At 42.1% G+C, this 22839-nt stretch overlaps 1 protein-coding gene across 32 annotated transcripts in view; it reads right to left on the bottom strand.

The window, feature by feature from the left end:
- TCF7L2 (transcription factor 7 like 2) overlaps positions 1–22839 on the bottom strand; it is a 193790-nt gene that overhangs the window by 32067 nt on the left and 138884 nt on the right. The gene's annotated exons all lie outside the window — the stretch shown is intronic.

A 22839-nucleotide genomic window follows, 5' to 3' on the forward strand; every position in this document is an offset into this window, starting at 1 on the left:
ACTGGAGCCACAGAGCGCCGCTGGAGAGGAGGGGCTGGAGATGAAGGAGGGGCTCTTCCTTACTCATCGACAACCCTCTGTGGCTCAACTAGTCCTATTTTTTCAGGTGATGGACCAGAGAGTGGTGGAATGGTCAGCGAAGGTAGCCCTCCTGCCTCGACAACCCATTCCCCCAACAAGGAGCACCCACTGCGGCTGCTGGAATGACGTCAGGAGACGCGCACGCCAGGCCCGCACCCACAGGCCCATCCCGACTTACCTAGCGAACAGCTTGCTAACACATCTTGCCAAGCTCCTACACACACAGAGGGGAAGGGTGGCAGGCAGGCTCCCACCCTTGGACAGATGGGCTTCTGCAAACATTTTACCCTGCCCCTCTCCCCCCACAGCTCCAGCCAGGACCCACTGAGCGAAGCACCCAGAGCCCACTCGTGGTCGATGGCTGCTCCTCCCGAGGGGCCTGCTCCCAGCTAATGGCACAGTGTTTCCTTGCACAAGACTTATATCGCTAGCAACATCACTGCTACTGAGAATAATAAGGAAGAGAGAAGACTTCACAGGGTTTGAGTTTTGCTTGGAGAAATGAGGTGGTTAAGAAAAAGGAGGTCTGCTTGTGAGGTGCAGAAAAGAAGGACCCACCCCGCAACGCCAGCACACAGCCCACCTCACCTGGCCGTGCTGCTGGGGACTCCAGGGCTCACCCACAAGGCTGCAAAATCACTGCTTCTGGAACCTAAGGAAGCCTGACCCTCAGGGTGCTGCTTGTTTGTTTGGTAAACTATTGATGGCCGGACCCCTCCCCCAACCCCAGAATCAAATCCATTTAGACAGCAAGAAAAGGAAGAGAGATTCTCCCTGCTTTCTACAAAATTCTGCCGACTCATAGTTTCTCATATGCTCACACAAGCATTAAAATTCTTCGCGCAGGGAAATGATTGAACAGGGCAGGCAGAGAGAGAATAAATGTGCAGTCAATTTTCATCCAAATTCTCTCACACATATGCATATACATAGGACTAACTCAAACCATCCTAAGCCCTCGGCCTTCTCTCCCCCCCCCCGCCCCCCTCCCTTCCATAATATAACAACCCAGCTGGTAACACACCAAACAGATTGCCAAGCATTCAGGATCTAGGGGGCCAAATTCTGCTCTTAATGACCTTTTCTTAATCCTCAAAAAAGAGGAGGGGAAGGCTGGGAGTGGGACTGGAGGTGTCAGGGTAGGGGAGTGGGCACACGAAGGGGAACATTTTAACCTGGAAAATAAAGATGTGCTCCAGCTGCTTGGCTTCGTGAGAGCCGCAGCCGAGGGCCGACCCAGCAAAGCTGTGCTTTCACAGGCTCTTGAACAATTACTTCCAGTTAAGTTCATTAAACATAATTTATTTCCACTCATTCTCATTTATTTCCCAGTAAAAAGAAAGCATCCCATTGTGCTTCCCCCAACTAACCTTTAAAGCACTTGCAAGCTTAAGTCTCAGCCCGCCGGGTCTAGGCTGGCCCCTGACCAGTGAGCTCCCGGGATTTTCTTCCTGCCTGTGTCCCTCCAAGAACGTGCTACAGCATGGTGGAGGTCAGTGGGGGGGTGCAGCAGGCACAACGGGGTCCTCTGACTGTCCTAATCCTCCACCGGGTCTCAGACATGAAGAACGAACCACTTCACCCCTAAGTAATTTCCCAGGAGTTTGCAACCCCCCCCCCATAAGATACTTCTCTACTACTTGGGTATTAAATGATTAGTGTTAGCATAATCAATCTTGTTGAGTGTCCCACGTTTGCAGAGAATGTTTGAGAATTGGGTAAGAGGGTACAGCTGTTTCTAGGAGAGCAGATTTTCAAAACAGAGCCAGGAATAAAACTAACCTATTCCAAATGAAGAAATCCAAAAGCTCAAATTCAAAACAACTTAAAAAAAAAATAATGATTTCCAGGCTACCCCCCCCCCCACAAAATCCCCAACAAACCCAAATCTGGGGATTCCTGAATATAATGGAAAGGAAATCACCAATTTTGATATAGAGTAAATTTTAAGTACATAATGGTTATTACATCCTGGGGATTTCAAGAAAGTAGTGAACAAAACCTGATACCACCCTTCTAATTTATTTACAATGAGCAGCTGTACAAAAATGTCTTTTGTTTTTCTAATATACCCTGTGCCTCACTTTCAAATCTAGACAGTACTGTATTTGAAATTCATGCCTGCTACATGGAGTCTGATAAGTGCTCTTTGAAACAGCTGTTTCCTTCAGAGAGCAGGTGAATTTCTCCCTAGAAAAGAGCAGGTAAACAGGAGGGATGAACGTTTTCTTGTGGCCCATCGGACACAAATGCTCCCAAACCCTGGATTCAGCGGGAATTCAGCCATGACCAATGCAGAGGCGGTCCTACATTGTTCCGCTCTCTGTTGCCCTGTTAGTGCCCCAAATATGGGCATCCTTTAAAGGACATCTACAGTCTCCATAAATGAAAAACGTGAAAAGATGCAACCCCCTCTAAAAGCAAGCTGACGAGTTGGAAGTTTAACGTAACTAGGGAATGACCCAGGCAAAGTCCAATTAAAAAAAAAAAAATCTTCAAACGCGTGCAGAAGTATGCAATCTGGAGGGCATGGCAAGATTTCATCACATTCCAAAATGTTGCAGAAGTTAAGAATTCCATTACATAGCTCAACCAGGCCCCCCACCAACCCCAAACCACAAAAGGGAGGTTTCCCTAAGAATATAAGGTTGCAGGCTCTGTTGCTTCCAGAAAATGCCGACGCAGCAGCCTGTTGTGACAATACAAAGATCATAATATCTGTATCATTGGAGTCGGGAATTCACCCTTTCAAACAACTCCCTTCTCATGAGACGTCAAGAATGGAGGGTTAGCGGCCACCAAAGCAGCAGGACTGCTATTAAGTAACCCAAGTAATTTGAGTAAACAAAGCTCTGGAACCTTTCAGGAATCTCAGAAAGGGAGACTAGGTTGGGCTGGGGAAATTTACGGCAACACAACTTAGACATTTGCAGTGCCAGCTCCCACTGTCTTTCCCCCACGATTCTGGACAGTTCACATGATCGTGGACTGAACTAGAAAAGTTGCACACGACCAGAAAGGAAAACCAAGACATACGTCGGTCATTGCTTCATGCTCGACTAGAGAAGTATTTACCACTTTGTGTTTTAATAGGATATATAGGATTTAATTCCTGATTTGGAAAACCTAAGGACTCTTATAGTCTGTCGTAGATTTCATTTTTTCTTCCCCCTCCCAAAATCAGATCTAAGAGCTGACTGACCACTGCAAAGGTTTCTGTGTTTGGCCACTCAACAACAAAAGACAGTGATAAAAGTAATCATAGGAATCGCCTCCAAATTCGAGAATGCCCTGACAGCTGTGGCAAAGGATCTGACCCAACAGTTGAACAGAGTAGAGTGTAACCTAAGCCTCAAACTGGTGTTGCAAAAGGACCTTCTTCCGAATCATTAACACCACAATGGGTTGTCATGGGTCACCTGCTCAGGTTCCCGAAACTCGAAACACGTTTTATGTTTTTGAAAATACAGACACCACAGGAAGGACAGCAGCCCTAAAAGGCTGGCATCTAAATTTGGAGATTGAAAATAAATACAACTAAAGACAGAGCAACAGAAAGTCAGCATTAAATATGAAACCAAAACATACAGTTTACACCAGCCCTGCTACTGTCAAAGCCTGAGTGCTCGGATGTCTCGAGCTCTGAAAGTATGCTCCTCTCTGAGGCAACGTCATTCTCCCTTCTCTTTCTTCCAACGGAGCCCACCCTGGTGGGTGAAGGAGAAACATTTATTTGTTAAAAGAAATCCTCAACCCCATCACCCCCTTCCAGGTCCCCAGCTCCCTGGAACTTGGGGAGCCGGCTCTGCAGGCTCTGCATTGCTATATAGCTTAAGGACTGTGATGAAAGTCAAGCTTTCTCTCCTCCTCATCTTTTTTTTTTTTAACCCTTTCTCCCCAGCTCCCCAAAACACTGCTATGGAAAGTACACAGCGGAAGGGCACAGCTTGAGTTGACCATTTATTCTTGGTTTTGTTTTTCCCCTTACCATTGTCTGAATTAAAAAAAAAAAGGCACAGAGGTTTAATGGTCAAGACCATAAGCAAGGACACGAACACACACACACACACACACACACACACACACACACACACACACACACTACTCACCCAGCAATTCAAATTGAGGTGCCAACCGCCCAACTGCTGGAAAAGAGAGAGCCCGGAGGCCACTGTGCCTCCCTTCCCACTCAAATCTTCCATCCCCACTAAAATTGTATCCCTAGGGTACATAACAGCTTTGGTCTTCTTTCTCTCCACCTCACAAAAAACTTTCTCTGTACCTTCAAGATGGGACTGGGCCAGTTTTTTTTCTCCTCCCTGACTGCTTTTCTCACTTTTCTTCTTCCTCCCAGCTTCCCCTCCCTTTATGCCTTTCACTTAAAGAGCTGGAAAAAAGCATCTTAAAAGATAGAGAAGGCTCCAAATTTCTGCCCTGGTTTACTCAAAATGCTCAGAGTTCTCACTCACAGTTGCCCATCATTGTTTTGTTAATTCGTCCCCTTCCACAGGCATCAACCCTCAAAAAACCAAACCCAAAATAGAAAAAAAAATAAAGCAAAAAGAAACCTAATAATCTAGTTCAACTGGTTGCAGACTGATTTTTTTAAATTCTTAATTAGAAAAAAAAAAAAGGAAAGAAACTTCTTCTAGTTTCTAATCTTTACCACTAAAAAATCGGTTAAGTAAGGGGGAAGGCCCATGTTCCCCAGCCAGCTCAGGGCACCTAAGTCCCCCTCCCTCACCCGTTACCTTGGGCAGCAGGGACAGAGCTACCGCTAAGAGTAGCTAAGAAATTACGGTCAGCCATGAGGGAAAATGATCAACCGAATGCAGGAGGCCGGCACTTTATCTGCAAGATTGTCAAATCCCTCAAAACAAATTTCTTCGAGAGAGGGCTGCATTGCAAGAGGAGGAGGGAGGGGAAAAGTATATTTTCTTGTCACAGTGACACGGGAGTGACACTTGGTAGGGCCTTGTCTGCCAAACACGCACACACACCCTCTTTTCCTTCTAGAGTAAAAGACTGTGCTGGAAAGATTTTCAACTGACCTCTCTGGAAGCAGAAGAACGTAAGCTTCCTGTGTTTCCTGGCATTCTAGCAGTCACACCGCTAAACTTGCTTTTTGACTGCTGAGTTTTTGAGCTTTCCCCCGAATGAGAGAGAGACAGACAGACAGACAGGGACGGACAGAGAGAAAAGAGAAGGCAAAGGAATGCAAAAGGCTAGCCCTAAATCCCACAAACCCGACTTACTTTTCCTGGGGCTCTCATAGGATCCAGGGCCGGGTACATTGGTGTGGGTTTAACTTAATTGGAGTTGAGAGACTCAGACATCACAGGCCTGAAATCGTCCTCTTTTACATGAAGGAGGGGAGTGAGGGAGGGTGGCTGCTCCAGGAGGGGTTAAAGATAGAAGAAACTTGCAGAGGACCAAAAGAGCCTTTCGGGTCCTCTCCCACCCCAAGTGTTAAATAATTTCACCCCGTTCAAAAGCAAACACACAACTCCGATTTGCATGCAGGTAAGAAACCCCCCTGCTGCCACATGGGATCCTGGATCTGTCTTGCTTGAAGCAAGACCAGTGGCAAAGGTTTGCCTTCTTCTGGCGGCAGGACACCTAACATCGAGGAGATGTTTTTAATTTACCGACCCGACTGCCCAGCTGTTTATAGGACTCTTTTCATGACGTTGGTCTTTAATACACCAGACAAGTTAATAACCCTCACTTCACTCCACCCCACCCCACCTCCTCCACCCCAAAAAAACCAAAAACAAAGGCTGGAAGGGCTTAAAGATAACAAAAAAGTGAGAATTCTTAGTATTCTTCTTTTCTTCTTTTTTAAACTACTGCTCTGTGGCCCCTATTTCTAGACTTATCCGGCCTTCCTGTGTAAGTGTCAGGCAGCAATCTTTAAGGTCCTTAGTACCAAAACAAAACCCTGCCATTTCCCTTTACATGGCGATAACAAAAGCAATGAGCCTCCAGTTTGACAAGTAAAAAGCCCCAACCACACAGTTCCTAATTGCCTCCCCTCCCTCTATTCACGCGGACCACCACACTCCGGCAGCTGCCTTTGTCACACATGCAATTTCTTAAGTAAACTGCAAGTTTCCCTCCCCGCTGATGGACAGCTCCCAATCATTCAGCAACAATAACTTATAAAGTGCAGCAAACAGGATGGGCAACTTTGACTTGGTATTTTCTGGCTTTCTCAAAAGACAAGGAAAATGGAAACAGCAAGATGAGCCAACACATTCCAGACAGACCTCCTCCTCCTCCTTAAAAAGAACAGGGAAATCTGGTGAATTTCTTCAAACTCCCTCCTAAGAAACTGCTTCCGGATATCTGCTGCCCCATCGCCCTATTCCGAGTCCTTCCCCAGGGTGGCCCAGTGTGTTAGAAGAACAGTTCCAGGAAAAAAAAAAAATCAAAAGGTGATGGACACTGAAAAGCTCTATAGGATTTTTTTTTAACTTCCCCAAACCAAAAACAAACAAACAAAAAAAGAGCAACAGCTTCCTTTCGCTTTAGTATGAAATCACAATGAAGAGGAGAAATAAAGTAAGGAGCTGGAGAGACTGCCCATTTGCGCCCCACCGTCCTCACCCACAGCAAGCAGCAAAAGTTCTGGCGCTCTGTTTTAAATAAAGAAGTTGGAGACGGACAGAAGGGGAAACGGGTCTTGCACGAATGTATACGAAAAGTAGAAAAATGCAGACCCTCTCTGAAAATATTTGGGGATAGGGAGGAAGGAGGGGAGCCAGGAGGGTGGAGCGTCTGTGACTTTAACTTGGTGGGCGAAAAGAAACGAACCCCCCGCCCCAAACAGTCACTTCCGAGTTCAACAATACTACTAAAGCAGGTCTGCGTTGTCACGAGCTGAAAGTTCGGAGTAAAAAAGTATTGTCATTTTCTCTTTTTCGTTATTTTTTTTTTTAAGAGAATTAAGGGAAAAGGAAAAAAAAAAAAAAAACGTACTCCATCGGGCACCTTACCAGTCAAGGCACATCAATCTTAAAAGTTATTGCAAAGTGACAGCGAACGGGTGAAGGCTGAGACCAGGAGCATGCAAGGCATTGGACAGGCAGGGGTGAGACAGGGCGGCGTGCGCGGGGATGCAGCGGGCCGGCCACCACCGCTCCACCCGCCCGCGCCCCGCCACCCGTCCGTCCGCCCGCCCCGGCCGCTTACCATCTAGAGCGGGTTGCGGGGCTCTCCTTCCCGCCGCCGGCTCGCGGGCATGCTGCCGCGCGCCCCGATGGCCGCCGAGGGCCCGCGCCGGCCGCAGGCTCCACTGGAGGGCAGCACCCGCCCTGCAGCCGCGCGGCGCGCCCGCAGCACAGGGGACCGGCACACACCAGCAGCGCCGCCAGACAGGATGCTCACGCACAGTTCCATTCACAGAATTATCTCGCTTGATAGGGAAGGGCACAATAACTGGGATCTCCCCCGATTCCACAACAATCCACCCCCCCAAAAAAAGGGAGGGGGTGTTTAAAAAAAAAAAAAGGCAGGGCTTTCTTACTCCTTTTTCCCCCCCAACCCGGCATTCAATCAAAAGAACAAAGCCTGATATTTTGTTTGCCAACTTGGCAAACATAAAGGCAATTTCAATAGTCCAAAGAAGTTCACCTAAGTTGGCGAAAGTAATGCTTTGCAGTTCTCCAGTGAAATTAAGCTTTAATAGCTATCTGATGCCATTCAGAGAACGAAAGGGGGGGGAAACTAGCTGAATTTAGATAAAGTTAGAGGACCACTTCACTCCTAAGTTTTCTGCCTGCTGAAAGTACCCTCAAAATTCTTGACAACATGCAGAGCTTAATTATCTTGCTGAATTCTTTTTCTTTTTTTGGGTGGGTGGGGGGATACAAAAGCCAAAATAGAGCATTAAAAACACCAATATGTAAAGGAATTCAGAACAATTTACTGTATAACATTTTTCATGACTAACTTAAAAAAAAAAAAACCTACCGAAACTTGTGGATGTGTTCCTTTAAAGCAAATGGTCCTAACACATATTAAACCACCGCTGCGCGTCTTCTAAGCATAGTAGGAAAAAATGACTATTGATCTTCAAATAGCGATAATTGAAAAGATCAAAAAGATTAAACAAAATCAAGAATGTGCTGACTTACCATGCTATGCTTTTTTGTTGCAACTTTGTAGAAATTTCACTCAAAGAAACTGCATCAGAGGTGTCAAATTTTTTAGCGGACTGTGATCGTATTATTTCCGCAGCCCTGCCTTCCAATGCTTCAGAACTTTTTTCCCTTTCTCTTTTTTGTTTGTGGTACCTAGCTTTTTGCTATAGACTTTAAAAGCCTTCAGCTCAGCAAACCAGCACAAATTATCTTGCCACCTTGCGCAGCTCTGATGCTTTGGCCGCTAACTTTGGAAGGCCCTTTACTACTGCATCAAAATTAGCATTGTCAAAGCAGTTAATGAATATTAATATTGTATTTGTCATTGGAGCCGGCCCGTTGCTGAACTCCGAGTCATCCATCAGGGACAAGATTAAGAACACAATTATTTCTGACTGACAGGGACCAAATCTGCTAGAATTTTTTTTTTTAAACAATTCGGGGGGAAAAAAACCCACAATATCATCATCTTAAGGTGTCTCCCAAGAGACTGGGAACCAGATTAATACGCTTTTAATGAAGTAGAGATCATTATGTATGAAGGGGAGAAAAAAAAAAGATGTACTATTCAAGCTATTTAGTTATGGTGGCGGCTAGAAATTTAAAAAAAAAATGCAGACGGCATATCTTTTTCGACAGCTGTCCAGATTTTATTCATACTGTTCTAAAGAAAAAGACGACTTTTTTTCCCCTGAAATCTTTTCCTTTAAAAAAAAAAAAAAAAGAACAGAGAACAAGCGATTCGTCCCATCTGGGATAATTTTCCATGTCTTCACTTTTACTGTAGCGGCCCAGGAAAGACAGCACGGTAAATAATTCCTACACAAATTTGACAAGAAACACCTTCATCAGCTCGGCTCCTTCCACCTCTATTCCCCAGATTCCAAGCACTGTCTCTCTCACTTTATTCAGGATAAACCATTACATTTACAGAAACTCTTACGTTCCCTTTAGCAGTGACATCTTTCTGTAATAAACACACAGGAAACAACACAACTCAACGAAAGCCTGCTCACACACACCGCAGAGCTGGAATCACCGTTACAGAGAGAGGACCCATGACACTCCTGAGAAGCCAAGATTATCTCATTTGTGGTGCCGCAAAGTTGACATGGAAGTTTTGCCAGAAATTAAACTAACAGAAGCCTAATGAACTGAACCATCAACCCGGTAGCAGAAAAATATCTTCCGAGATTAGTAAAACAGAACTTTCTCTACAACACAGGCAAAAGACTAATGAAAAGGAATTAAGTTTAAAAACTTGCAGCTTACCTGGCATAACCAAATTATTTGAATTCACCAAAATCATTTCAACATCTATATGTCATGCAAAGTTGCATCATGTATAACTACATTAGACACAAATACACACATGGATCTATATGGCGATTTCCTAGACGTTTTAGGAATAGCGTGATTCATTGGCTTGCTCCATATAAATTGTCTTCGAGATGATATTTCCACCCCCTTTTCGTATTTTAAATGTGGTAAAAAGGGGAGAACTAAAAGGGATAAAATGACAGATGTGATGGTTAATCTTACCCAATGAATCGTGGGGGTCTAGGTAAAGCCGTAATGGCCACTGAGCTAATCTACAACACCCACTGACCACCCCACTGGCCTTCTAATACCATTATCAACCCTTAGATGAACATTCTAAATTAGAGTTTTGTTCGAAAAGGGTGTGAATCTGACCTTCGATGCTGGGAAGCCGGTGCTGTACATACAGATGGTAAAGTTCTCATAAAAAAAATTTTTTTTTAAGGTTTCTTCTTTCTCGCGATTTGCATCTTTGAACTCTGGATCTTTACACCCTCCCCTTTGCACACACACACACACAAAAACCCTCCCCAAATCCCCTCCTGTAATAGCCACTGATGTCATCTCTACCACACACCCCACAATGTTTATGCTTATCCCGTAAGAGGGACCTAAACAAAACCACTGAAAACAAAGAAAAATCCCCAACATACACACAAACATTCCCCCTTGGCCCAACTTTTCTTCTCGCTTTCAATCTACCAGCACCTTTACCTATTGGTTTCTTTATGCCCAACAAACCTTTGAAATGTATCATAAAAATGTATCATATCATAAAAATGGGGAGATGTGAGACAAAAGTCTTATAAGGGATTGGAGAAACAGCTCAGGAAGAAAAAATCCATGTGTTTGCACGCACATCAAGTTATGCTATAAAGAAGGGAAGATTTTGGGGGCTAAGACTTCTCCTGAAGAGGTCCTTTTTTAAAATTTTTTAAGTGGATCAGAATGGACCTGTATCAAATTATTATTGCCTAGACATTATTCACTTAAGGAGATATTCCCGATGTACTTTAAAAGAAATAAAATCAGCATAACCCCCCATGATGCAAACATACGTTCAAAGCTCCTTTCCAAAACCACAAACATATTTTGTACCCTTTTCTCACCCCACATCATCCCAGAAAACCTACAGTGGTCCTTACGTAGATCCCCCCCTGCCGATTGTAGAAAGGTGTGTGCTTGCATTTCTCTTCTTACATGTTTATTATCTATACCAAACGGACATGAGGACAAACACACATACATGTGTATCCAACTGAAGGTTTTTCAACATAGACCAGCTTCCAAATAACCCACGATGTCTAAATTCAGGACCCTTTGCTTTATGAATCCACGGCTTGCCCACTCCCGGCCAGAGCCTGTGTTTTCAGGGTCATGGATATATCCATAATCTGCATCTTTGTGCGCTCTGTACCAGAGTTGGTAATAGGCAGCTTTCTCTGCCTCTCTCTCGGCTTCCCCAGCACGACCGCATCAGCACTAGTATCAAATTAACTCTCCGACTTTGAAACTTATTGATCTGCTATTAAGACACCAGTGAACTTGATGAAATGAGTGCTGTAGGTGCAGTCACAACTTCAAAGTCTAGCACAGCCACATAAAGCAAGCGCCTTTGATCCTAACTCAGATCTACTGAGGGTTTAAAGCCCAGCTCTCCCTAAGCTGTCCTTCACTCTCGTCATGTCTGATGTCTTACCAACTAGTGACTTGATAATGTTAATAATGCAAATTTTACAAATGATTTTTACAATGGCAAAATTAATTATATGAATTGATGCTTCTTTCAATAGGGGTTTCTGCATTTCTCTCCCTAAAACATCACAATCGGAACAATTGTGATGGCGAAGAAGGGATACGGGGCAAGGTAATTCTGGACAACGTTTTACTGTCTTCTTTCTCCTTTCCATTTTGTACTTAAAACTAAAATCATTACGTAGAAATTTGGTTAATAATCTTAGTAACTTTTATTCTATAATTCTCTTATCCTAGTAAATATCTACTATGGAATCAAAGTAGCCTCCTTTCTATACAAGGTTTCTATGTTTTTATCACTCGTCGGTACCAAATCCTTATCTTTGTGTAGGATTTCTTCCTGATGGTTACCAAAAACCCAGAGTAAACTTACAGGCTTTTTGCCCTCCGTTACTTTGTTTTCAATTAGGAATTATTTGAAACGGTACACAGTCAAGAATCGGAATGTCCCACACAGCTTCTGTGACATGAGAAATTTAAATACACACATTCTCTCTCAGTCTAGCCAAGCTAAAGTTGTTATTTACCAATTTTTTTTATCACCAAAGAATCTGTCTCTAAGCACAGAGTAATTTTACAAATTCCTTCAGTAAATATTTTGAATCATTCATGTCTTAAAATGTCTTAAAAAAGACATTTCCGATTTGAATTCTCTCTAAAAAGAAAGGTAAATCGTGATGATTCTCAGTTTCACTGAGAAGTTTGGTTTTAAAGACAATGAAAAGTTCTAGGTAAAAAATAAATAAATAAATAAATAAATAAATAAATAAATAAATAAATAAATAAAAATAAAAATCACATATATGACCAGAACAGCAAAATTTAAGCAGAATTGTATCTTGAAACTCCAGTGAAGAATCAATATCTGAGAACAAATCCTTTGCCAAGAGGTTATTCTTTGTATGCTGATTTTGGACAGAAGAAATGTCAGTAGTTCAGAGGAAAATACACTCTACTCATAGAAGCTTTACGTGTCCCTTTTGATTTACAGTATGTTATGTAATGTTTGTGGTACTGCTGTTCTGAATCCATTCATAAGGGAAGAAACTAAGGAGTTACAATGGATACGTTTTACTTAATCAACATTACAATGTGTTTTCCCTATTCCAAATGTCAGGGCCGCCCCCACCCCAAAATAACCAAACATAACGCAAGTATAAAAGGACCATAATTTTAACACTTGCCTTCACTCTAGTGTGTGTGTGTGTGTGTGATATCCAATTAGTCTGTTTTCCAATTTGATTGTAATCATAAATTTAAGTAGTAGTAACTTTGTGTTCGTGTTTTCCCTCCTCCCACCCACCCCCCAATGTTGATACTCACTTAACCTACTTGCAATTCTAAAGAAGTCAACACTTGATTGTGACAACGTTCAAAAGAATTTCCTCTGCCACTAGCACAGTAAAAAAACTTTCACCAATTAGTGCAGGAAAAAAGGAGGGAAAAGCCACAGTGCTGGCGCTCAAAGAGCCAGGCCTTGCGGCAAATCTGTCATGTCGAGAGGATTGATCAACAGGACGGCAATTTCTAATGGCATGTTGTCATGAAAAGTCAGCCACAGGGAGCCACCTGCTTTGCTCCTCACAGACAGCTAGGAAAGGAAGGAAGGAGGAGAGCGGGAGGGGGAGAAGAGGGGAAATGCTCTCCATTCCTACCCCTGCCAGTTCTCTTTTGCTAACAATTTTGGTAAAGGTATCATGATTTTTTTCATTCGGTTGAAATATGTCAAGTCTCCAATCATATTACCCTTCCTCTAAGGTAACTGTGGTTTGAAGGCTGACTCTTTCTTTTTACCTCAATCCCTTTTTCCCCCATTTTGAGAAGGGATTGAGTACATTTATTATACTATACTCCTTCCCCCTTTTTGTCAACCAGTACTCTTTAGATCAGGGGACATCTATTACGGCTTTACATCAACAAGGAGCATCCTCACTTAATAAAATCCAAGTTTGGAAGATTCTGAAAGACGAGAGAGATGCGATGGCACCATCGGGTGTTATTTTCCTAAGCCAAACGTTTAGCCAGTTGAACATATGTGCCAGTGCTGTTGGCCTCAGACGTCACGGGGCTCTGCCTAGTTGAGAAAGAGTTCTGAAACTAGGTTTTATAAACTGTGACCTAATCCATTATAATCTACTCTGGCGATAGTCACGCAGATAGCTTTTTGGTTTTGTTTTTGCTGTACGTTTTCTTGTGTTCAATCCAACTCAGTATTCCATAACAATTTCCAACTTACCCTTGAAAACAGAAGAGGTCTGCCTTTGAATACTCCTCTAGAATGTACTGTTTTCTTGGTACCCAAGACTCTGATTACCAACCACTCCAAAGAAAAGGACATTCCTTCCTCTTCCAAATGCCCTACTCAATGGCTCTCTCTAGTCATTTCAAATAATGCCAGAGCTGATTATTAGTACCACAAGATACTCTCTAACGGTATTACTCCCCCAAATGTCAAGCTCTTCAAGGATCCTAGAGGGACTCAACACAAAATCACAAGATTTGAAAAAATGCTTTCCCGTAGACCTGATCTTAGAGAGTTGATTTGGTTCCTCTCCATAAAAGCTGGTGACACAAAGGCCATCTTCACCGTCTCTGTGAGGATAGTCCAAAATATCGCTGTGACCTACTGTCCCTGGCAATTTTCATACTTTAAATACTCACAAATATACTCACCCCTCAATCTACTTTGAACAAAAGAAAAAAGTCAAATAAAAGTTAAAGAACTTTTAAGTTCATGAAACCAAACCCCACTTGGCATGCAAATCACGTACTGTAACCTTTTATTGGCGGGGCCTCTGGTCTCATCAGTCGATGAAATTCTCAGCCCGCGGCAACAGCTTAGCCGAGGGACACAGACCAATGAGAAAATATTCATTGTGTTAGCATTTCAAATGGCGAGAAAGGAAGAAGAAGCGCTAACTGATCACTGCCCGTGGAATTAATTGGATATTCCAAGAATAATGTCTCTCACTGAAGATCCTTGGAGGCCGAGCGCTGGTCGAGATCACATTTTGTGCGGCGCCTTCAAAAAGAGGCCGCTTGGGGGTACTGGACATATTAGGGTTTTAGCGCATTTCCCTAAAGGCCAGAAGATAATCAGATGCACTGAACCAAACTCAACTAATCCAATCCATAATTATACACACAAATCCAATAAACTTTGCCACGTTACTGGAAAATTAAACTATTATATTAAACTTTCAATAACTTACCAAAAAAACTCGAAGGGGCACCATGGCTAAAATGTTTCTTTTGGGGGTCGGGGACGCGGGGCCAAGAACGGTATTATTTTTTTTGCTTGCAAGTTATAGCCTTCTGTTATGCTAGAGGACTGATCTTAGTGCCAACTCGGTTTCTTTATTCAAAGAGGGATTTGCGTTTCGGCTTTATTGCACATAACCCAAGCATTTGCAATGACCCTGACCGATATTAGTATATCTTTCCTTAAGACACATCTTAATCTAACCTTTTTAAGACTCTTTTGCTTTCAAACTCAAAACAGCATAAAAAATAAGCATTGTTGGTGGCACTGGGAGCCTGAACTAAGGCCCTGGCGTGGTCCGAAGCAATAGCCCCCCGGATAAACAGCTGCTGGTGAAACTAAGTAACCATCGGAGACCAAAAGGTAAGGAGGGAAAAATGAGATTAGGAACTTTCCCAAATGTTCCATCTCTCCTATCGACCACTGGCCTAGTGTGAGGTGTCAATTTTGACTCCAAAGAATTCGCAGCGGTCCCATTATGCAGTCTCTGCTCTCATTGTAAATTCTGTCAACGAAGTCAATCTTATTAACTTCCGCACTGGTTCACACATGACATTTTCTTCAATTTTCTTGCTGACATCAAAAACATCAATTAGCAGCCCGAAAATAGGAAGGAACGAATGACAGCGCCTGATAACGTCGACTATTTGAAGCCAAGGGTAAATCTATTCTCCAGTTCTGAATGCGTTCATTACAATTGCATTTTCAAAGAAGACCTCCAAATAGCAAAGAGAATTAAATTTATCATCTAGAAATGCCTAGAAATTGTTTTTTTAATCCTATGTCTATCTCTCAATCCCAGAGCGTAATACAAAGTATCGCAATTGAGTTTTATGATAACATGCCCCAACTTTAATAGAAAGTTTATAAAATATGCAGCCTGGACCACACTTATTATCAAATAGCAACTACAAGGCTTGGGAAAAAAATTCCCCCAACAGATTGCAGCCTTGCCTTGTAGGGTCCATCCATTTTCCTGGGCTGTCACTGTTTGCCAGGCAAATGTGTAGGTGAACACACACGAACACCACACACACACACACACACACACACACACCAGACAACCAACTGGTTGAAAAGTTTTTTAAAAAGAAAGAGAAAAGGTAACTAAGGTCTACTGTTCAAAACCCCGAAGTTTTAAAGCAAGCAACACTCTATGTCCCTAGTAAATGACAATCGTCTTACTACCCATATACTCTCCTCCTCTCTAAGAAACAAGTTTTCAAATAAAATCTTCACCGCCCCAACACTGACCACCCCAAGACATACGTAAGCCTTGTCCAAAGAGTCCAAGCCAGGGACAAAACAATTACTCATCTGCCCGACGCGCCCCACCTAATTATCACCCATTTCACTCTTATTGACTTTTTTCCCTCCAAAATCAAATAAATAAATAATAAAAATGTCAAGTGTTCTCCCCTGAACAGAAAAATTGAAATGCCCATGAATAAATCCTATAACCCATCTGCTTGGCTGAGCCCAGCGAGTCTGGAAACGGTTGGAGATGGACGGAAAAGACGCAGCACCAAAAACTTGGTTTTTACAGTCTTAAAAGGAAAGCTGTTATTTATTTTATTACTTATTCATGGGGGCAGAGGGGTGCGGTGCGAGCAGGCGCGCGGGGCCGCTTGGCGAGGCACCGGTATCACATCTCCCAGGGAGGGAGGGGACGCGGCTCCCGTGCCTGCCCCAGACACCGCCTCGGACTCCTGGCGAAACAGAAAGAGCAGCCACCCCCCGGTAAACAGATCGCATTCCTGCGGCCCATTGATTTTTTGATCTTTTGACATTTTTTAGTTGCTTCCATTCCCTTCCTTGTCTTTTCTTCAATGTCACAAAAGACAAAAATGTCTAAACAATTGAGGGCAGAGATATCTATTAGCTGTCAGTCTGCTGTTTTCCCGGCATTGACTAAACGCGCACCACACAGAATGCCGAGAGCTGGTAAGATGACAAATTATATCATTTTTTTCCCTTAAATAAGGATAATCATATTCCAATACCTTGGCTTCTCCTAGCCAACCAAAACATGCTGGGAGAAAGGGGAAAGAAATCTCATTGTATCCTTTTCTGCAATTTCTATTATGTTAGCTACCATATTTGTTGAGAAAGGAAAAAGAGAGAGAAGAAAATCCCTTCAAGGGATCGTAGTAACATATTTCAGGTTGTAGCAGCTGCGAAGCAAAGCAGATCTTCCTGATTATTTTCCCCGAAGAACTGCTTCGATAGAGCAAGCACCACATTAATAAAAGAAACAATTTGTTATACTTAAGGATGAAAGACTGCGAAAGAATGAACTGATGTCCCCTAAGTTATTTGTTTCCCCCTGAAGACAGGCAAAGCCACTCTTTCAAAGCAGTTAAATTGTAGATTTGAAGTATGGCCAACCTCAACTTTTCTCAAACCTAAAATCTGAAACTTATCATTCCTATAAATAATGCCCTGACAGGAATGCTTTAAAAATTATTTCAAATGGGTTCTCTCTGCTTGTGATTTGACTGCAATGAACATGTCGTACATCTATGATTTCAAAGTTAAAATTCAAAACACACTCGTACCGTGCTTTCCTTCAAAACCAATAATCAACGACTTATAGACAAGAAGGCTAAAATGGATCAACTTTACACTGACATTTGAGAAGACTAATGATTTTCTTTCAAGGAAGCGGTGCAGTAGGAGCATAGTTTCCAACATATACTTTTGCATGTAATAAAAATATTAAAATGTTTGTGTTAAAAAAATCAATTCACTAGAAACCTATTTTATCACAAGGAAATGAATTTTAACCCTTTTTAAAAGGGGCCTAAATTTGTAGGATGCACTTTAAAAATAGAACTCTCAATTTCGAGTAGCTATCTCATTATTTTATAAACAACTATTTCAGAAATAAGCAAAGGAATCTCCTGATTTAGTCTGTACTTGTATTTCTATTTTATTTCTATAGACTCGTACTTGACATTTAACATGCAGTGTTTATTTTTCTATTTTCAACAACGCCCTTGACAGAGACGAAGTATTTTCAGATACGAGTGTATGCTTGTACTTTTACAATTCAAGGGAAAATAGTAATTAGGTGTAATGTTTAGACTGCAAGTGATAAAAAAAAAATAATTCAAATTCAGGAGGAACAAAGCCCTATTATACTTTTAAGAATTGTATGGAATCTCCCAATAATACTTCAAGTGTTCAATTTATGGTTTTCAAATATAGATTCAAACCAGAAAATACAAGAACAAATTTATAAACTCAAAAAAGGGAAGGGGAAAAGGTGGGAACATGGTAAATTAAATTTTTCATCAAACTATCAAGATGACATATGTTTGCAAACATAATCCAATCTCTCTGCTGTCATGATAAACTAATTTCTACATTGATGTCAGCTACATACATCAAGATTTTCTTAGTAGAGCATGCCATAGTAAAATAGATTCATTCAAACATTTTAGTCAAAGAGGACCAAACTTCCTTAAATCATTCCACAATTATAAAAGACAGGTATCGCGAAGGATCTCTTTCTCCATGCATGTGTGCGTGTGTGTGTGTGTATATAAAATGTTGTTAGGGGGTTTTTTTAGGTTTATGAAATACAGTATGACATTAAAGCAAACCATTTAAGGGGATAAGGCAGTGGGGAATCACAAGAGGCAAGCAAACATACACGCACATGCACACACGCACACACACACACACACACACACACACACACCTGACCACAGGTTGCGGACGGGATGGTCGGTAGTTGTGGTTTTTAAAACCGCGCGCTGTCCTTGAAACGGAGGCCGCACACAGCTCCATTAGATACAGATCCAGTGCTCTTGATCTATTATTTACAAAGAAAAACCCTTCACTGCTTAAGTGCCCCCTTCTACTTCAGCCTTCCATTTCAACAGCATCAAACAACTTACGGGGGGTGGGGGGACACACACAAGATACAACAACTTGTGTTCATCACAATGTCCATGCAAGTCAAAATTCCACTTGGATGGGGGAAAAATTTTTAGAATAACCTGAACACAGGGTGTCGGCTAAATGACAAACAAACGAGAGGTTTGCTCTGAAAAACGGATTGTCATTTTCCAACAGGCGACACGAGGTTTTATGATCAGTGTCTAAGAGGAATTTCTACTGAAAAAGAATGGGAAATTTTTCAGGAAAACCATTTCTACCTCAAGGATGTGAAAAGAATGTTTTCAAAATGTATATTTGGTATGGAATTCCGTAATTATCAAGTCTGCTCTTTGAGTCAAACTGCATTCGATCTAATTAGTGCGCTTAGATCTCACCCTCATGCTGAACTTTAAACTCTCTGAAGCCAATTAAAAACTATTTAAATGAATATTAAAAGGATTCCTGTGATCATCTCTGACATGAGAGAAAACATGCTTTTCAGCAAAAAATGGGTTTACACAGCATGCCTACATTTCACAAAATATTTGAATTGAGTTTTGCATTTAATCTGTCTATTACCCTTCTTCAGCGCTACCATCCGCCGCTCTTCCTTGGCTGTTTTATCGCCCTTGTTCAGCCACATCCGCCGCCAAGACAGTTTTAACTGCAATTAGAACTGTTTTATTATTCAGCACTCTTCAAGATTTACTAGATGGAACCCATTTCCCAGTTTCATTTTGATGCACTACTGAATGGAGCACATCTTGGCTATGGACCAGTAAAAGTTGGAATTGGGGGAAAAAAAATTCCTTAGCAATTTCCAGTCTGATGAAGCAAAGCATACTAACACCGCAGTCAACATTAAGTTAAATGCACACTCTCTCCCTCTCCGTCCAGGCCTTGAAATGGCTTTTTGAGAATTAATAAATTATTCTGTTTGCTTATGAAATTAAATGCTCCCATGCAAAGCTGTTACAATTAACATCACTAAATGTGTTAGGTTATACTAAAGAAATCTTCACAGTATAATTATATCAATGAGTCATTTAACTCACATATATTAATTCAATTTATCTTCATTTTGCACTGTGTGGACTGATGGATTGTCATCATTAGAAATGACAAAGCTCCACACTGGAAGAAAACACAGACCTGCTAATGCTATGACTTCTCACAAGACCACACATCATTGCCTCCACTAAGGGTGCCCACAAGTTATCAAGGGATGGATTCTCTGCTAAGGACCAAAATGTCAGGGCTTCTGATCAGGATACAAAAGAGTATCAACTGTAATCTCTAGGACCTATGTACCAGTCAATTAAACAAAAACACTGAGCTCCCATACAGAAGTCGCAACAATAACATGTCCTAAGAACATGAATCATACTATATTTTTGGTATTAGAGAAAAACTCTCTCAAGCACTCCTTGGGAAAATGTTACACAACAAATACTGTTTCTCCCAACCATGCAACCTATTGATAAACATTTCTGATTAAAAAAAGAAAGAAAGGTGCCAAAAGCAAATATATTAACTAAGAGAGCTCAGCTGGGGATAATGTCAATAAAGAAAATGTTACCAGGCAAACCAATTCCAGGATTGTTCATCAGGATTTCCTTCTGAGAACTCACAGGATTAGAGAGGTCATGATTAAAATTTTAAGAACTACTGAGACCATATTTGACCTGTAACAGCTGATGATCAAGCTAAACCCACCCTGATGGCCATCCCAGGTTTTGAAAAGTGGAATCATGGTGGGAAATTCGAGGCTAAGTGACAGGCTTTACCTGTGATTCTTAAAAGGCTGAGTTTTAGATTTAACATCTTAAAATATCTGACTCAATTATTTAGTTCCCTCTTCCTCTTAAAAAGAGATCCTTGGCCCAAGTGAAGTAGAAATCCTTGGATTTAAGGTGCCCATAATGGCATCATTCATCTCTAGCTTCTCTAATTTGGGACAGTGGGGAACAAAGGAAATTAATTTCAGTTTCCTTAAATGCTGGTGGGAAAGAAGAGAGACCACAAAGCTCTCTGGGACTAGAAGTATGTGCAAGGACTAACAAGAATGAAGGGTCACAAGCTCTAAAGGGGACACACCTCCTTTCTCCAGGCAAAGTTGCCAGCCACACAGAGCGCCCTTGAAGAGAAGGCACCCACCCAGCCATTGCATCCAGCCCAGGTCAGTCCTCCTTAGAAGGGGGGATGCCCTATTCCCTCTGATTCAGGTCTTCACAGCTGCTGACCAGTTAACCAAGTACTGGGGAGCCAAAACTAAACAAGCACATCAGGCTTTCGTAAGTTACAAGTTATGGATCTGGTCAAAATTAAAATATTTCAAAATAACACACTTATGGGGATTTTTGCACTTATTTGCTAGAAAAGGACTGGCTGCTACGTATCCCTGTCTCCCCCACCCCACCCCCCCCACCGTCCCCCGAACTACAGAGACAGATGCTGAAGAACTCGCAAGCTGTCAAGGGTTTCACTGGTCTGACAAGGCAGACCTGGATGGCCAGCGCTTGGGGTTGGTTTCCGGTAATAGAACCAAAAGATTCCTGTCACCCATACGGCCCCTAATTAAGTACTGCTGCAGCAATATGACAAAAATAAGGGAATCTGCGTTACAGAGAACTGTGACTCTGCTAGAACCAAGAGTTGAAATTAATAAATGAATTGGAAGGGGAAGAAGTCATTTTCTCAATAGCAATGACACATAGAAACTTACCAGAAAAAGCATAATAAAGGAAAAAGACTTAAAAAAAAAAGAGAGAGAGAGAAGGATCGAAATATATGGACACCTCCCTTTATCACCTCATATGCTTAAAATACATGTATTGCTCACCTCTGCATAAAGACGACCTTCCACCAAAACATTAGAGGGAGGAGGAAGGGGCAGGACAGGACAGCATGGTCCTCTGAAATCCCTGGGTTTTCTTTAACAAACAAAATGATGTTTTCATGGACTTTGAACCTTTGCTTTTCACAGCAAGTTTAGCAACAGTGCCAGGGAAAGTCACCCAAACCCAGTAAGTGGATTGAAACGCTACTAAGTAAGCATAGAGCCTTGCTGTGCCCTCTATAATACATGTGTGTTTTGAGAAGTTAGGTGCACGACACAGTCAAGCCTCAAGCAGTGCCACAGGTAATTACAGGGCTAAGGGGAGGGGATTTTAAAGGCAGGCAAGTCCTTCGAGTCACTTGCCGGGTGCTGATAATTTCACCCCTGGCCCCATACTGGTGCTGGATGCCAAGGACGAAAAGGGTGTGAGTGTGTGTGTGTGTGTACACACACCTGGCCCTTACACGGACAAGATAGCTTTTACAGACAAGACAGCCTCTACCTCTTTCCTAAGCAACTTGTAAACACACCCAGAGGCTAACATACAATGGGCACAGCCAGCAAATAATAAAGTAAAATTAAATTATGTCATGCCTCCACCACAGCTACGCCCATTGGCTGTCTCTGGGAGCGCCGAGCCAATGTTCCTGCCACGATGCGTGCGGTGCGTAGCGCAGCGGAGTTGGGAGTGCAAGCTTGCTCCTCCGCATTCGGCACAGATGGAAAGCATGTTGCAATCCCCGCCTAAAGCAGACTGTGAAACTGGTTTCAAATGCAACCAAGCATCTTAGTACAGTCTGGACTGCGGTGTTATTTTTTTCAAAACCATCTTGTTTTTGTCTAGCACCTTTCTTCAAGGAAGTTTAGGAGGGACTATTTCTCATAATCAAATAAAGTCTTACATGACAACAGCCTCATTTTATAGACAGAAAAACAAACACACTCAGAGGATTTAGAATTTACTCAAGATTAGAGGATTAGTAACTTTAGCAAATGAAAAAAAGGAGGAGAAATTATTGCTGCAGTTGTCATGAATGTAGTAGAAATCTTCCCTAGGCTCTTCCCATTCACTGATCCTATAAATACTGATTCAGTGTCTATTTCACGTTCTAGGCACAGGGATAAATCAGTGAACCAAACACAGAAAAGTCCTTGCCTTCAGGAAGCTTGTAATCTACAGGGCGATGATTATTTACACCTGTCCAAGAGCTAACAGATACACTCCTGGCTTATCTTGATGGTATTTGGATAATTCAGTCAAAGTCAACTAACCTCAAACAGAAACCAGCTCTGAATAACTACCCAGGCCAATGTTCAATTCCAATAACTCTGTCCCCTGAAAAACATAATTGAAAAGCTTGCTTTATATGCTAAAGAAGCACAAGTTTTTAATCACCCCTTTTTTGCAGTTTTAAAAGACTCCCAAATACTAAATTATGCTGTCAAATCATCTTGAGATGAACAGCTATTTGCACTGGAGGTCAGAGAACATCACAGACTTGGGGAACATGGTGTTAACAATCAGACGCTGTGTTTTTCGCACCATCCAT

This window comes from Ursus americanus, chromosome 6 (assembly GCF_024610735.1).
Source record: "Ursus americanus isolate L20-20 chromosome 6, mUrsAme1.1.p, whole genome shotgun sequence".
Classification (NCBI taxonomy): domain Eukaryota; kingdom Metazoa; phylum Chordata; class Mammalia; order Carnivora; family Ursidae; genus Ursus; species Ursus americanus.